Source organism: Cucurbita pepo, chromosome 10 (genome assembly GCF_057944985.1).
Source record: "Cucurbita pepo subsp. pepo isolate OVF chromosome 10, ASM5794498v1, whole genome shotgun sequence".
NCBI classification, from domain to species: domain Eukaryota; kingdom Viridiplantae; phylum Streptophyta; class Magnoliopsida; order Cucurbitales; family Cucurbitaceae; genus Cucurbita; species Cucurbita pepo.
In genome coordinates, this window is record NC_141807.1 from 14,981,393 (window position 1) to 14,999,865 (window position 18,473).

Here is an 18,473-nt window from a genome sequence, read left to right on the forward strand (position 1 = left end):
AAAAGTAGCAAACATGTTGAAACTCCTAATTTATCCACATATTTTGTTTGGTAATTTTAAACTCATTATTTTTATTTGTTCATTCCACCTAATTTGTAAAAAAAAAATTATACCACTAGACCAAATGCCCTTATAGTGGATCTATCATTTTTATTATAGTGGATCTATCATTTTTAGTTGCTCGTGTGTATATGTTTTTCGCACCTCAATATATGAAATTTATCCAACCTCAATATATGAAATTTATCCATATATTTTTATGCTTTAGAACCTACTATTATTATCATGTTAACTAAACATGGTCTATCACACAGTTGAAGTAGCATTGCCACTAGAGCCCATGCATTCCTTTGGAATAGATATGTTAAAAATTAGGCCCATTTGATAACTATTTTGTTTTTTTATTTCAAAATTATGTGTTTTATCCTTTTATAAAAAAAAAATAATAGAAGAAAAGAAAAGAAAACATTTGAATTTTAAGCAAAATTTCACACCAAACTAGGTTTTTGAAAAATATTTTTATTTATTTATTTTTCTTTATTTTAGTTTTCCAAACATAGATTCATTTGGAGTGGCTAGTTTTCAAAACTACTTCTTTGCTACAGTTGAACAATATTTATATTGTAAAATGGGATTAACTTTCTTTAAGTTTATGTAGTTTCTTTTTATTACTATGTTTACTTCTATCTCATGTTACTCCATTTGTCTTTACTTCGTTTTATACAAAAGTTCACCGTAATTAATAAATCCATGTGCTTAATACATTCCCTACAAAAATAAACTTGTTTGTATAAGGATAAATTACAATGAATACGCACCAAAGAAATCCAAAAAATAAGTAGAAGGTAGAAAATTTCACTCAAACACATAGTGACAAAGTGTGACTGCATTGCTCACATGCAATTCTACCACAAGAATGGCATGAAACTTGCATAGATGATGCTCGGATTTTGAAGGGAAACTTCTCAACTTGAGAGATCAATTTCATCCATCACAAATCTGATTTTTACATAATAATTTGTGGGTATTTATAGTCTCCTACAAAAGAAGTTAGTGGCCGGGATTTAATCTCGATCCCCTTAAATCTCCACAAAAAAAAAAAAACGAAGTCAAGTTGACAATTCTACCATTACAAACTAACAACTCATGTAATGATGCTTGCAACTTCATTTGCTCCTTCAACTGTGTAAATATTCACTTTTGAAGTTCCAAATGGTTCTTCCTTAATCTAATATGCTTGTAACACATAAAATAATAGTTGAACCGAGCCTATCCAATTTTGTAGATGAAGAATGAATGCTTGTTGAATCTTCTTGGCCTTGGATCGTGTAATAGGTCCAGTTGGAATATTTGGAACACCGTGATCCTTATCATCTTCCCCCTCTTCAAAAGAATTCGTCCTCGAATCAGAAAATCATCACCTACATCAAAAGGACTCAAGTCAGCAACATTGAAAGTAGAATGTGCTGAAAATTCTCCTGGAAAATCATTTTATATGCATTGTTATTAATTCTTTCAAGGACTTGATAAGGGTCGTCCCCTCTTGGATGTAACTTTGTCTTCCTTTGAGATGGGAATCACTCCTTGCGAAAATGTATCAAAAGCCAGTTACCGGGTTGAAAAATGATTTCATTCCGTCCTTTGTTAATTCTTGAAGCAACATTGAAATTTTGTTTCTCAATTGTCTCCTTTCCCTCTTTATGCAATGTTTTGATCCCATTTGCCTTACTTGTGGCTGCTTTACTCACAAAAATATTAGAATGAATAGAAATCAAATCAAGACGCGTCAGTGGATTAAATCCGTAAGCAACTTCAAAAAGAGAACAATGAGTGGCAAACATTCGTCCCAAGACTTAATATTTTTACAAATAATAGCCCTAAGCAATGCTCCTAATGTTCTATTAACCACCTCAGTTTGCTCATTAATATGAAAATGACATGTGATTATTCATTTTTTATGTTATCTGGGATGACTTAATTATGACTTAATTGGGAGAGCATTGTGTTTTTTTATCAACTTGACTATTCAATCTAAAACATGTGATTATTCATTTTTTATGTTATGTGGGATGACTTAATTGGGAGAGCATTAGATTGAATATTGGAATAGGTTGACTAAGTTGCATAACTTGACTATTCAATCTAAAACATGTGATTATTCATTTTTTATGTTATCTCGGATAGCTCAGTTGGGAGAGTGTCAAACTAAAAGATTTGAAGGTCACGTGTTGAATCTCCACGTTGTTCACCGCACCTGTTTCCATTTGCATAAGCTGACTTTCAATAAAAAATTAGTTATTATTTATTTTTAAAATTTCAATGAATAATGAATTAGCGGAAATACCGCACTTGGTTGCATAAGTTCATTAAGTTGCATAACTTTATTCAATCTAAAATGAGTGATTATTTCATTTTAAAATATAATGAATTAGCATAAATACCTTTACTTATGATTTTATTTTTCAAATATTATCTTAAAAAATTAGTTATTATTTATTTTTAAAATTTCAATGAATATTGAATTAGTGGAAATACTGCACTTGGTTGCATAAGTTCATTAAGTTGCATAACTTTATTCCATCTAAAATTAGTGATTATTTCTTTTTAAAATATAATGAATTAGCAAAAATACCTTTACATATGATTTTTTTTTTCAAATATTAGCAAAGATAACTCAATTTTGAGAGCGTCAGACTGAAAATCTGAAGGTCACGTGTTCGATCCACGTTCACCGCACCTGATCCACGTCACATAACTTGACTTTTGACTATTCAATTTAAAATTAGTGATTATTTTTTTTTTAAATATCAATGAATTAGCTAAATACCTTACTAATGAGTTTTCATTTTTAATGTTAGCGGGGATAGCTTAGTTGGGAGAGCGTCATTGTAGATCTCAAGGTCACGTATTTGATCAACATTCACCGCACCTGATTCAAGTTGACTAAGTTGCATAACCTGACTATTCAATATAAAATTAGTGATTATTTCTTTTTAAAATCTGAATGAAGTAGTGAAAATATCTTTACCGATGAATTTTTATTTTTAATGTTAGTGGGGATAGCTCAATTTGGAGAGCGTCACTGAAGATCTAAAAGTCACGTGTTTGATCCACGTTCACCCCACCAAATTCAAGTTGACTAACTTGCATAACCTAAATATTCAATCTAAAATGTGTGATTATTTCTTTTTAAAATTACTTGACTATTTAATGTAAATTTAGTGATTATTTCTTTTTTCAAATTTCAGAATTTTCATTTTCAATGTTATAGGGGATAGCTGAGTTGGGAGACCGTAATATTGAAGATTTGAAAGTCACGTGTTGGTTCGACCTTCACCATATCTGATTCAAGTAGTATAACTTACTATCTTATCTAAATTTAGAGATGATTTCTTTTTAAAATTTCAATAAATTAGCATAAATAATTTTACTGATGAATTTTCATTTTAATGTTAGCAATTTTCATTTTAATGTTAGCGTGGATAGGTGAATTGGGAGTGGGAGTGGGTCTGTAGATCTAAAGATAGCGTGGATTCCTAATTATTTATTTGACTATAAATGCTTTATAACAATTCTTTATTTGACTATAAATGCTCTATAAGACATTTAGTGAAATGACTCATTTTATTGCATGGAACAATAAAATTGATGTTCCCGTAGAATTGTCAATACATTCTACTTTCAATGTTGAGTCTTTTTGATGTAGGTGACGATTTTTCTGATTCGAGGACGAATCCTGAAGAGGGGGATGATGATAAGAATCACGGTGTACATTCTACTTTCAATGTTGTTGAGTTGAGTCCTTTTGATGTAGGTGATGATTTTTCTGATTTGAGGACGAATCCTTTTGAAGAGGGGGATGATGATATGAATCACGGTGTTCCAACTGGACCTATTACACAACCTAAGGCCAAGAAGATTCAGCAAGCATTCATACTTCATCTACAAAATTGGATAGGCTAGGTTCAACCATTATTTCATGTGTTACAAGCGGATTCGTTTGAGTCAAGATCATTTGGAGATTCAAAAGTAAATATTTGCACGGTTGAAATAGTGGATGAAGTTGCAAGCATCATTTAAGGAGTGGTTAGAAAACTTTATTTATTATTTTAATTTCGTAAAGTTTGTAATGCTCAAATTGACTTCGTCTTCTATGGAGATTTAAAGGGATCGAGATTAAATCACGGCCACTAACTTCTTTTGTTGGGAGACTATAAATACCCACAAATTATTATGTAAAAGCATATTTGTTATCAATGAAATTGATCTCTCAAGTTGAGACTATCCCCTTATAGAAATCTGAGCATATCTTTGTCATTTCTAAGTTTCATGCAATTCTTGGGGTAGATTGCATCGGAGTCATTCAATCAAGCCTTGATCAAGTTCGATTGTGAAGTGTTTCAATTTAGAAAAAGGTTCCAAATCTTGTTTCTCAATCTTGGATCTCATCATCTAACTCTAGCTTTATATCTCGTTGATCCAAATTTTGTATAAGACGGTGTTAATTTCTTTAATACAAGGGTCCTTGCTTCCTTTAATACAAGGGTTCTTGCTTATACAAAAGCTTGGCTCATTGGGCTGAAGATTACGGTTGGTCTATCATCCTTCAGCGGGATCTTCTATCCCCATGACTTGCTGTGATGCGGTCGTTCTTCTAACGCCGATGACACATCCAGTTTTCAAGATTGGTAATGTGAATTTGTAACCCATCCATTGAGGTTCTTGGAATGATTCTATAGCTTATCATTTCCATGTTTGGAGTTGGATCATGGGTCTTGGGTGAAGGAATCCTTGATTTACTGCTCTTTGAGTTGAAGGAAGTGTCATAAGGCTAGTTTTTTTTTTTTTTTTTTTTTTTTTTTTTTTTTTTTTTTTTCTCTCAGTTCTTTTTCAATTTTATTGATTTTTTTTAGTGATTTTATTTCAATTTTGTCAAACTCACTCAGGTGCTCATCTCAATCATTTTAGCCTTGTTGGCGTTGCTCATCTCAATCATTTTAGCCTTGTTGGCGTTCAATAAGAGAGACCTTGGAAATAACCTGTAACTATTATACTGGATTATCACATTAACAATTTGAATCAAATAAAGTGACATTAACCATTTGAATCACCTCAACCCCACTTGTTGAACTTGACCAAATGTCTATAACATAACACTAACAAAGGTACAAAGTAACACAAACAAAGGTACAAAGTTCATAAAAGTCTTTTTAATCTAAAATACCATTGAACTTGACCATTATAGTGCCTCTCAAACGTAGGTAAAGTTTAAATTCTGGTCTCCTTGTCAAACTCACTTGGGTGCTCATCTCAACCATGATGGCGTTCAACAAGAGAGACCTCGAAAATAGCCGGATTATCGCATAAACCATTTGAATCACCTCAACCCCACTCGTTGAAATTGAAACAAATATCTATAACATAACACTAACATAGGTATGATGTCCATAAAAGTCTTTTTAATCTGAGATACTATTGAACTTGACCATTAAAGTTCCCCTCAAAATGAGGTAAAGTTTAAATATAATTGGTGACCAAAGATGAAACTATAAAATAAAAAGAAATAAGAACATAATATTCAATTTCAGAGAATCAAACCAGAATCTCCTAGGTGAAAGCCAAATATCCAAACCGTTGGACAACAATGAATTTTTGGTGTAGTTGTCCTAAAGTCTTTTGTCTAATCGCTGAAGAGTTTTACTATGATGTTTTGGGTAATGTCTAACTCTTCGACACGTCCTTTCATGTGTGTGATAGAGTTCTCAGAGTTACCGCGACGTTTCGAGTTGTTTGATCGTGTGGCTCTTTCTTCAAAAGGGTCAACATCAAACGTCAGGTCTTTGATTGGCAACCCATCTAGAGGAGCGTCGATTGCATCGATTCCATCAACAGTCTTCCCATGAGTTTATGGTGCATGACCCATTTTTTATATCATTCACCTTCGAGCGCCACCATAGTTTTGCATCGTCCATGAGATGCATTGCGACCAACGTAACTCTTAGGTTCTATGAGCAAGTTCCAGTAACCTTCAAGTATTGTTTTACATAAAAAATAAAGCTTTTTAATTCCTTAGCATCCCCGTTTCCATTTAAGGGGTTGTGTTCTTGGATTTTAAGTATGTTAAGCCCACATGAACTTGGCTTGAGGTGTGGTTCTCTATAGCCCAACTTGTCAAACTCACTCGGGTTCTCATCTCAACCACGATGTCGTTCAACAAGAGAGACCTCGAAAACGAATGGATTATCGCATTAACCATTTGAATCACCAGCTCATCTCAACCATGACGTCGTTCAACAAGAGAGACCTCAAAAACGACTGGATTATCACATTAACCATTGGAATCACCTGCTCATCTCAACCATGGTGTCGTTCAACAAGAGAGACCTCGAAAACGACTGGATTATCGCATTAACCATTTGAAATTGAACAAAATATCTATAACATAACTCTAACAAAGGTACGAAGTTCATAAAAGTCTTTTTAATCTAAGATAGAAACTGTAAAATAAAATGAAGTAAGAAAATAATAATCCATTGCCAAGAATCGAACCTAGGTCTCCTGGGTGAAAGCTAGATATCCAATCCACTAAACGACAATGGATTTTTGGTGTTGATGTCCTGAAGTCTTTCGTCAGATCGCTGAAGAGTTTTAGCATGATCTTTTGCTTAATGTCTAACTCTTCTACACGTCCTTTCCTGTGCGTGTTAGAGTTCTCAGGGCTACCGCGACGTTTTGAGCTGTTCGATCATGTGGCTCTTTCTTCAAAAGAGTCAATATCAAATGTTAGGTCTTTCATTGGCAACCCATCTAGGGGAGCGTCGATTGCATCGATTCTATCAACGATCTTCCCATGAGTTTACGGTGCATGACCCATTTTTTATACCATTCACCTTCGAGCACTACCATAGTTTTGCTGATGGCATTAATATAACACATGCGGAAGCAATTTGGATCTTAGGCACTTTTAGAACATCAATTATAGTAAATAACTAGCATGTTCATAAGTATTAAAACTTAATGAGTTTAGATACTAACCTTTTGTAGTTCAAACTCCTTTTTCCTCACTAACCGGTTTTGAACCACCACTAGTGTCTTCTCCACTATTCTCCGGCCTTAGAACGGGATTGTGGAATCTGGTGAGTGACTAAACTTGGGAGGGATTTTGTATATGTGAAGAGAGTGTTTGTGAGAGGTTTTTCTCAAGGTTTTTCACCAAGAAGAAGAAGACCTTCCATGTACCATGATCACTCTATTTAAAGAGTCATGTTTGCATGTTCATGCAAATTTGAGATCACCAAATTTTGACACTCAAAATTCCACTCAAACGTGTGGGGAGGGAATTTGATGAATTCCTCAAAAGATCCATAATACTCACCGACTCGAAATTGAGGTTTGTTCATGTTCGAAAATGTGACAAACCAAAAGACAAGATGCTAATTAATATTGTTTGTGATTGTTGTTGTGACTTCTTCATCTTTGAATACATATTTTAATATTTATACTCAAATATACTAACAAGTACTAGTAACACTAGTCTCAATGACTTAAAGAATACAACTATTATCTCGAACTATAAAGAATTTAATTCCAACCTATTATAATGGACAAACGCTTTATTAAGTATTCATGAACAAAATCGGCCTAACAATGTCTCTTGGAACTATTTACCAAAGGTGTTAGAATGAGCCGTGTGGAAGGGTTGACTTTAGATGCTTTAGTACCAATTAAGGATGTCAATATCCTAGTAGTGCGGAATGCAGGAACGTTCGAAGTTGAAAAGAATAACGAGAATAGTGGACATCGTTTCATCTACAATCGTGTGGTGAACGGTCTGGTTGGTATGACTAGAGAACTTCGTCCTCGCAGAATTTATATTATTGTGATAGAAGTTATAAATAACGATGATATTCCTTGGTCTTTTATTACAAAAGTGCAGAACTTTCTTTTTGTGCATGTGATATATCCATCGCCACCTACTCATAAACTCTCATCTTTTAAAGAAGTTCTCGAGTTCCTTGTCCCCAAGTAGCAATACAACTACTAGAATGCTATCTCTACTTATAATAAGCCCTCTCTCTCTCGAAATATATGTGTGTGTGTTTGTGGATGTATTACTCTCTTTTATTAATGAAATATGGCATAGTCATAATGATATTATGAGTATCTTTTCTATCCCTCCCTTCCTTATAGCTATATAAAGAATACGAAGATTATAAGTAAAAGTGTACAAGTAATTTGTTACTTTTGAATTTAACATGCTTATAATTCAATTTACCTATGTTATCAACAATAGTTATCAAACAGTATATAATTTTGTCCAAGTAAGGTCGATTCTCAGTCCCTGTATGATATCATAACACAAAATCGAGCGGAAGGGTTAACGATAAAATGATAACAAAAACCCATTCGTCGAACTAACTATAAAGAAAGGGTTGGTTGGAAACCATGTCTATACTTCTTTGCTTTAATCACAAGTAACTAAAGATATATAAGAACAACAGAATATGGCATGCCCAGTCAAAACATAAAAAATTTCTTGCCATGTTATAGTTAATGAATATGGTATGCACAAAGATCTGACGTCACACTTCATGATTGGAGACAAATTCAGTGAGCTATGGTCGTCCATACCGTCCTTTGGTCCAATTATGTCAAGCAAATGTTGCAGCAAGCAAATAGTTTTTAATAAGTTCGCAATTGCAAAGAGCTTGGTTTAAGGCACAAATGTCTCTGATGTAAGTAACAATGAATAAGACACATGATACAGCTTGTAAACGAAACGATGTCCATGACTCTTGTTATTTTCTTCCACTACAAACCTTCTAACCTCTTGCACTTTTTTGTCATTGACATCCTTAATTGAAATTTGAATTGAAGGAAACACTTCTCCACAACTCATTATGGAACACCTTTGATAGATAGTTTCAACAGATTTACTTTGCCGAGCAATACTTTAAAATTCGATATTTATAGTTGAACGCTACTTAAATTGTTGAAGTGAAATCTTACAACAGAGGTTAATAAATCGTTTGTCTATTAGAAGAGAGCTTGGAATTAAATTCTTTATAGTTGGGATAAGGGATGTTTTAGTCAAACAAAGTATACTTTTTAGTTTTAAAATAAATTAATTTTTTAGTTTAAAATAAATTGATTTTTTAGTTTCAATTTTAATCCCAATAAATTAATTTTGATGTGGTGTTATGTATTTTAATAAAATTAATATTAACTTAAGAAACAAAAATTTGTATTTTTTTTTAAATTATAATCTAAATTAATAAAAATACCATTGAACTTTGCACTTTTATCTAAAAAAAATACTCATAATTTTTTTTTTTTTAAAATACGGTTGAATTTTCCAAAAAAAAAAAAAAAAAAAAAGCTTCAAAACTACTCTTTAACTTTCAAAAGCGTTTAAAAAAAGATAGATGGGGAGAAAATTGTGTTCATGGGGAGAAAATTGAAGGTTATTTGAGAGGAAGATTTTAAGATCCTGAAAACATAACAAGAAGTAATATCCTAGCTTATGCTCGCGATTAAGAACCTACTAGTAGGCTACTTACTAAGTTTTACTCACTCCATGTTTATCATTTTTTTTTCAAGTAACTAAGAGTTGGTCATGGATGAGAGTGGACTTTGGAGTGTGGGCCATGGACTAACCTCTCTTTTTAATCTAGTATTTTTTGTTCTTCTTTTGAGTCTGCTTCTTATTTTGTGTTTGTAATGAGTATGTATATGTAACATCCCAAAAATGAAGGAAATTATCTCCCATAAAGAATAAGCCACCCAGGAAAGACCCAAAGGATAGAAAGGAAAAAAATTAAAGGATTAAGCAATAACAAAGGACTTAGTCAAGTCACTCGTGTACCGAGTATGTATATGTAACATTCCAAAAATGAAGGAAATTATCTCCCATAAGAATAAGCCACCCAGGAAAGACCCAAAGGATAGAAATGAAAAAAATTAAAGGATTAAGCAAGAACAAAGGACTTTGTCAAGTCACTCGTGTACCGAGTATGTATATGTAACATCCAAAAAATGAAGTAAATTATCTCCCATAAGAATAAGCCACCCATGAAAGACCCAGAGGATAGAAAGGAAAAAAATTAAAGGATTAAGCAAGAACAAAGGACTTAGTCAAGTCACTGTGTACCCTAACAAGTAATTTCAAGGAGTTAAAAGACCTTTTGAAAAGGATTGGAAAGGAAAAAGTAAATCAAAATGGCAAAAAACTCAATTTATCAATTATCAAGAATCTTTCCCAATTTGTAATTCCTTATCTAGAAGGAATCTTAAGATTCAGAAAAAGGGAAAAATGAGAAAAGAGCGATGAGAAATTTGTAGAAAAATTATGGATTTTTCCAAATGCATGCTAACACCCTTACTGTTGAATAAATGACATGAAACTAGTTTCACATACTAACGTTGCCTTTTTCTCCTATTGGTGGAAGGATAATAGGTCGATTATACCTATAGGGTAGTTTTAAGCGTGACAACCAGACTAATTTTTTTTTTAGTTAAAAATTAGAATTATAACAATCTGCCTAAAACCCTCCGACTAATTTTGCTTCATTTCTAAATGCAAAGTAAAATAATGAAAACATATAAATGGTAAATTCAAACATTTCAAAGAAATAAATAAGTTTTGATGGTATCAATGCTGACCAGAAAACAATCAACCAAATTTATTTCAAACATAGAAAACTTCATGTCTCCATCTTGTAAAGCCAATAAACCAAAGGGCCTAATATAGTAGAGAAATAAAAAAAATGTTACTCTCATCTGTTTTGTGGTGTGCCATAAGTGATCAATGTGCCATAAGTGATCAATGGAGGTTGAGGTTGACTTAGACCAATTCCTACTATTTTTTTTTCTATATTTTGAAACTATTTTAAGCACTTTTCTCTTGTACTTCTTATAATTTTACCTTTTAAGGTTGTAAATATTTTTGATTATCAGTCAACTAAGTTAACTGGAAATAAATTTTGAAGATGAAATTAAAGTATTAATTTTGATGTCATATTTACTGAGTTTTGGGATATTATTGTTACTAAGATTCAATCTAATGCCATTAGTAATTCACAATGATAATATTCAAAATACTTGATAAAAAAGAATGGTCAACATAAGATATTTGAAACAAATAAATATTTGGTCCTATGTGATATATCATATCACTCATTTGAAATTCCTTAATAATAAACCTGAAGTCTTACATCTTTTATAGAGAAAAGTTCCTTAAATAGAAGTCTTATTAGATACTTCTAAGCATTTAGAGATCAACTAGACACAAAGCTAAACATTCTAAAAAAATTAGGGGTTAAACTTTTAAGTTAAATTAATTTAAGAAACTTATGATTTTTATATTATCAAGAGTTTAATTGAGCTAGGTCGATTCAATCTAGTGGACCCAAGAATTGAATTGAACCGAACCAAACAATCTAGTTAGTAACATGATTTAGTGGAAGCATTTTCACACAAAGTAGAAGCAATAATGGAGGGTTTGAAATAATATAGTTTTCACCCCATGTTTCTCGAGTGAATATTGAAATAATATAGTTTTCATGTTAAATTTTGCACGGAAGAAAGATAGACTGGGATGTAAAGTATTATTTCAATTTGTTTCTAATATATAACAATATATAAATTAACTATAAGAAATATATAAAATTACATGTTCTCCAAGAGCTTCAATCAACACTGGAGGGTTACTTCTGCAACCACTCTAAAGGTGCTCAAGATCACGAGTTAGATAAAACAGCTCTAGAACTTTGAATCCAATAACTTGAGTTTGACTCGTGATAGGATCTCTCTTCTTGTGGAATCTGCATAAAATAGGAAAACCATTCCAAAATCAATTTTTACAAGGGGTTCTATGGTGTAATGGTTAGCACTTTGGACTTTGAATCCAACGACCTGGGTTCAACTCCAGGTAGGACCTTTAAGAAATGACCTTGATGCGAAAATATAGAATAAGGAACGACAACACAAGACATTTTAAAACAAAAGGGTGTTACCTAGCATTGGATGCAAAAACACAAATTTTCTTGAGGCATAAGGTGTAACATTCTTGAGTTCTTGAGTTAAACTTGCTCCAACCAACTTGAAATCTTGAATTTATTCTCATGTCATATAAAATAGACCCTTACTGAAACGTTCTTGAGTTAAACTTGCTCCAACCAACTTGAAATCTTGAATTTATTCTCATGTCATATAAAATAGACCCTTACTGAAACGTTCTTGAGTTAAACTTGCTCCAACCAACTTGAAATCTTGAATTTATTCTCATGTCATATAAAATAGACCCAACTTGCTCCAACCAACTTGAAATCTTGAATTTATTCTCATGTCATATAAAATAGACCCTTACTGAAAATAGTTGGTAATTGTTCTTGAGTTAAACTTGCTCCAACCAACTTGAAATCTTGAATTTATGAAAATAGTTGGTAATTGTTCTTGAGTTAAACTTGCTCTTGAATTTATTCTCATGTCATATAAAATAGACCCTTACTGAAAATAGTTGGTAATTGTTCTTGAGTTAAACTTGCTCCAACCAACTTGAAATCTTGAATTTATTCTCATGTCATATAAAATAGACCCTTACTGAAAATAGTTGGTAATTTAGAGCAGCTCTAAACCTTGAGCTAGGATAATATGACTTGTAAGGTTGTCATGTCATGCATGACTTGTAAGGTTGTCATGTCATGCATCGTATTTTAACCATGAAAACTCTTCCGAAGTACTCTTAATTTTCTCCCCATACTCTTAATTTTTTTCCCCATGAGTGCATAGGTTGTCATAATCGTGAAGTGAGATAATGGTTACTTCAGGCATGGATCCTAGCAACTTGTTAAGCATGATGTTTGCATTAACCTAGGTGTTTTCTTGGATTCTTGGTGATCCTAGGTTTATGCATAACGTCTTGGGTCAAGCCTGAAACTTATAAGTTCTTAGGAATAGCCCAGCATGATATTGTGCATGTAGTATCTATTAGAGACCAAGGGTACATCTGGGGAATCTATTATTTCAGGGATACCACTTTAGTTATCCTAGGAGGTAAAGTCATATGAATCGTGATGAGCATTTTCTCCCATATCTTGGTTTCGCTAACTAAAGTTTTCCAATAACTCCCAAACTTCATTACCTTATATAACCTCTCGAGATAAGGATTCATACAACATTTCATAAAATAAGATCTACTGAGAAAACTCGAGAAAATGTCAAATTTTGAGTTGACTTGGACAGTTTAGTTGAACTAGTCGTATCATCGTTTTCTTCCTCTAAACAGGAAGAAGATGCGCATTTTTCGCATCGCCGCCATCTGAAACTCGGCCTGTACAGCCACATTTACAGCGTTTCTCTCCTCGATTTCTTCGTGAAACTTAAAGATGGATGTTACAAGAAAGGGCTAGGGATTTATTTGATAACTTCTCGTGGATCGTAACCTAAGATATTCGTTACCAAAGTTCATCCAAAATCTGATTTATCGCTGGAGATAAAACAAAGGATTTCTTATTGGGTAGCCGATTCTAGGGGTTTCAAGGCCCTATTTCTTCATTGAACCCCTTCCATATCCTATCTACAGGCTAAAGGAATTGGTTTGGAGGAACGTCTTTAAGTGTAGGACCTTAATTTCTAAAAATCATTATCGGTATGCAACTCGCTTGAAATGCCAGATTTTCGATCTCATGGGTAGCTTGTTCTACGATGTCTCAGCTCTCGATTCCTTCATCAAGTTTACTCAACATCTTCCTCTAAATCTAGAGGAATCCTTAATTTGAAGGAAAAGAGATCGTAGATAAGAATTTTGACTCTTATCCCCAATTTAATTTCGAAACCTATTTTCTTCAATTTGGCACGCTCTCGAGGTTATTTTTCTTCGAGGTCTTCTATGGAAGCATTCCTTGGAGGTGCAGAAACTGATTGGAATCATTCTTGCTCGACGAGTCATCATGTATCCTCGAATTGAAGTTTTTCTTGAAGTTCTTCAACGATGGATTTAATTGGGGGAATGGTTTCTGGGCACTTTCAGCACTCTATTCCTTCATAGAACTTGTGGGTAATCTTGTTGAGAAACTGTAGGAATAAGTTTGAAGAGAAACGGTGGAGGATTGCTCTCGAATTTGAAAGAAATCTGAGAGTAGGAGACCCATAATCTAAATGCTTATTGCCTTCGATTTGGGGATCGACCTTTCTCGATTCTTATTCCGTATTGTTGCTCCTACTTTAGACTTTATAGGAGGAGCTTAAACCGACATTGAGAGCATCAGATTCTTTGTTATTTAGAAGTTTGAAGAGAAATGGTGGAGGATTGCTCTCGAATTTGGAAGAAATCTGAGAGTAGGAGATCCACAATCTAAATGCTTATTGCCTTCAATTGGGGGATTGACCTTTCTCGATTCTTATTCCGTATTGTTGCTCCTACTTCCGACCTTATAGGAGGAGCTTAAACCGACATTGAGAGCTCTAGAATCTTCGTTATTTAGAGTTCAAACTTTCTGGATAACTTTTTGGAGATATCAACTCCGATCATAGCCTTACCGACCATGGCTTTGAATACAAGTCGTTGGACGTGATGATCCGTGCGTGTTCGTTCTAGATCATATCAAATTTTGGAGGAGATCCGACGGTTGAGATTTGAGTTCGAAAGTTTTTTCCCGGATGGTCACGGTAGATGCTCTGATTCGAATTAGAGTGGTATTTCTGTAATTATCCAGTCTTCCAGGGGTATTTTGGTAATTTGCCACTTTTTGAATATTTTATTATTATTTTTCTCGAAAAATCCATAATTATTCTACAAATTTCTCATGGCTCTTTTATCATTTTTCCCTCTTTCTGAATCTTGAGATTCCTTCTAGATAAGGAATTACAAATCGGGAAAGATTCTTGATAATTGATAAAATGACTTTTTTGCCCTTTTGATTTACTTTTTCCTTTCCAATCTTTTTCAAAAGGCCTTTTAACTCCTTGCAATCACTTGTTAAGGTACACGAGTGACCTTACTAAGTCCTTTGTTCTTGCTTAATCCCTTAATTTTTTTTCCTTTCTATGCTTTGGGTCTTTCATGAGTGGCTTATTCTTATGGGAGGTAATTTCCTTCATTTTTGGGGTGTTACATATACATACTCGTTACAAACACAAAATAAGAAGCAGACTCAAAAGAAGAACAAAAAAATACTATTAAAAACAGAGGTTAGTCCATGGCCCACACTCCAAAGTCAGCTCTCATCCATGACCAAAGTCAGCTCTCATCCATGGCCCACACTTGAAAAAAAATGAACAACATGGAGTGAGTAAAACTTAATGGCGACCATAAGCTTCCCCTAAAATAACCAAAAGAGGTATGGGGATATTATTTCTTGTTATGTTTTCAGGATCTTATACTGATCTTGAAACCTTCCCCTAAAATAACCTTCCATTTTCTCCCCATGAACACAATCTTCTCCCCATCTATCTTTTTTAAACACTTTTGAAAGTTAAAGAGTAGTTTTGAAGTTTTTTTTTTTTTTTTTTTTGGAAAATTCAACCGTATTTTTTTAAAAAAAAAATTAAGAGTATTTTTTTTTAGATAAAATGCAAAGTTCAATTGTATTTTTATTAATTTAGATTATAATTTTAAAAAAAATACAAAGTTTTGTTGATTAAGTTAATATTAATATTATTAAAATACATAACACCCCATCAAAATTAATTTATTCATTCAGACTAAAATTAAAACTAAAAAATCAATTTATTTTAAACTTAAAAATTAATTTATTTTAAAACAAAAAAGTATATTTTGTTTGACTAAAACATCCCTTATCCCAACCATAAAGAATTTTATTCCAAGCTCTCTTGTGATAGACAAACGATTTATTAACTTCTGTTGTAAGATTTCACTTCATCAATTTAAGTAGCAATCAACTATAAATATCGAATTTTAAAGTATTCCTGGACAAAGTAAATCTGTTGAAACTATCTATCAAATGTATTCCATAATGAGTTGTGGAGAAGTGTTTCCTTCAATTCAAATTTCAATTAAGGATGTCAATGACAAAAAAGTGCAAGAGGCTAGAAGGTTTGTAGTGGAAGAAAATAACAAGAGTTATGGACATCGTTTCGTTTACAAGCTGTATCATGTGTCTTATTCATAGTTACTAAAATCTCGTTGAATTGGTGCGCCTTTCACATCAGAGACATTTGTGCCTTAAACCGAGCTCTTTGCAATAGCGAACTTATTAAAAACTCTTTGCTTGCTGCAACATTTGCTTGACATAATTGGACCAAAGGACGGTATGGACGACCATAGCTCACTGTATTTGTCTCCAATCATGAAGTGTGACGTCCGATCTTTGTGCATACCATATTCATTAACTATAACATGGCAAGAAATTTTTTATGTTTTGACTGGGCATGCCATATTCATATTCTGTTGTTCTTATATATCTTTAGTTACTTGTGATTAAAGCCAAGAAGTATAGACATGGTTTCCAACCAATCCTTCCTTTATATAGTTAGTTCGACGAATGAGTTTTTGTTATCATTTTATCGTTAACCCTTCTGCTCGATTTTGTGTTATGATATCATACAGGAAATGAGAATCGACCTTACTTGGACAAAATTATATACTGTTTGATAATTATTGTTGATAACAAAGATAAATTGAATTATAAGCATTTTAAGTTCAAAATAACTAATAATGTTTGATTAATCCACCACACCTAATGTGAAATTATAATCAAATAAATTACAAGGATATGAAAATACTAATAAATGGAAATAATAATAAATGAATACCTATGGAAATAAGGCAAATATTAGATATTTGCCTTATAATAAAATATCAAATATAATATATATGGTAAATTATAATTTATTACTAAATATTCTTAACACCCCACTGCAAGCTGAGCGTCGGATTTGAACGAACGTGAATCTTGGATCTGAAAAATTCAAAGAGGTTGAGAAACACTTTTCGTGAAGATGTCAACAACTTGGTTCAGAGGAGGCGTAGAGAAACACTTTCTTGGCCATCGAAAATTGCAGAGGGATCGCCGCTCAGCGGCGAGGCTGCCTTGGCTTCGGCGAGAATATGTCTAACCCATGAAGAGGGATTGTCGCTTAGCGACGATGCTGCCTTGACTTCGGCGAGAATATGTCTAACCCATGAAGATGAATATGTCTCTAACCCATGAAGAGGAATATGTCTTACTTGGACAAAATTATATACTGTTTGATAATTATTGTTGATAACAAAGATAAATTGAATTATAAGCATTTTAAGTTCAAAAGTAATAAATTACTTGTACATTTTTACTTATAATCTTCGTATTCTTTATATAGCAATAAGGAAGGGAGGGATAGAAAAGATACTCATAATATCATTATGACTATGCCATATTTCATTAATAAAAGAGAGTAATACATCCACAAACACACATATATATTTGGAGAGAGAGAGTGGGCTTATTATAAGTAGAGATAGCATTCTAGTAGTTGTATTGCTTCTTGGAGACAAGGAACTCGAGAACTTCTTTAAAAGATGAGAGCTTATGAGTAGGTGGCCATGGATATATCACATGCACAAAAAGAAAGTTCTGCACCTTTGTAATAAAAAACCAAGGAATATCATCGTTATTTATAACTTCTATCACAATAATATAAATTCTACGAGGACGACGTTCTCTAGTCATACCAACCAGACCGTTCACCACACGCTTGTAGATGAAACGATGTCCACTATTCTCGTTATTCTTTTCAACTACGAACGTTCCTACATTCCGCACTACTAGGATATTGACATCCTTAATTGGTACTAAAGCATCTAAAGGCAACCCTTCCATACAGCTCATTCTAACACCTTTGGTAAATAGTTCCAAGAGACATTGTTAGGCCGATTTTGTTCACGAATACTTAAGAATTTGATATTGATAGTTGTAGTTGATCGCTACTTAAATTGATGAAGTGAAATCTTCCAATAGAGTCTAATAAAGCGTTTGTCCATTAGAATAGGGTTGAATTAAATTCTTTATAGTTTGAGATAATAGTTGTATTCTTTAAGTCATTGAGACTAGTGTTACTAGTAGTTGTTAGTATATTTGAGTATAAATATTAAAATGATTAGTTATTAAATATTGTTTGAATTAAAGTGTTTATAATTCAAATGATCTTCATAACATAATTCATAAAAAAATAAATAAAATAATTAGGAAGCATTTACGTGCTAGATCAAAATAAGATGCATAAAAAGAACTTGCCGTAATTACTTTATTCATCTACCTTTTTAAAAGTAACTTAAAATATTGCAATATTGTGATTCAATAGCCTATTATGAAATTAGGCCTGAACTAAAAAAATAATATTTTTAAAAGATGGAAAAATTCATATGCCAACCAAAATATGCATTCTAAGATACATAATTCACAACAACAATCACAAACAATATTAATTAGCATCTTGTCTTTTGGTTTGTCACATTTTCAAACATGAACAAACCT

At 32.8% G+C, this 18,473-nt stretch overlaps 1 protein-coding gene and 1 non-coding gene across 2 annotated transcripts in view; one reads left to right on the forward strand and one right to left on the reverse strand.

Annotated features, from left to right (window-relative positions):
- The window catches only part of LOC111805576 (uncharacterized), a 76,260-nt gene that overhangs the window by 28,393 nt on the left and 29,394 nt on the right, over positions 1–18,473 (reverse strand). The window lies entirely within an intron of this gene.
- On the forward strand, positions 11,867–11,938 carry TRNAQ-UUG (transfer RNA glutamine (anticodon UUG)). The gene has a single exon. It is a non-coding gene; the product is annotated as a tRNA-Gln (tRNA).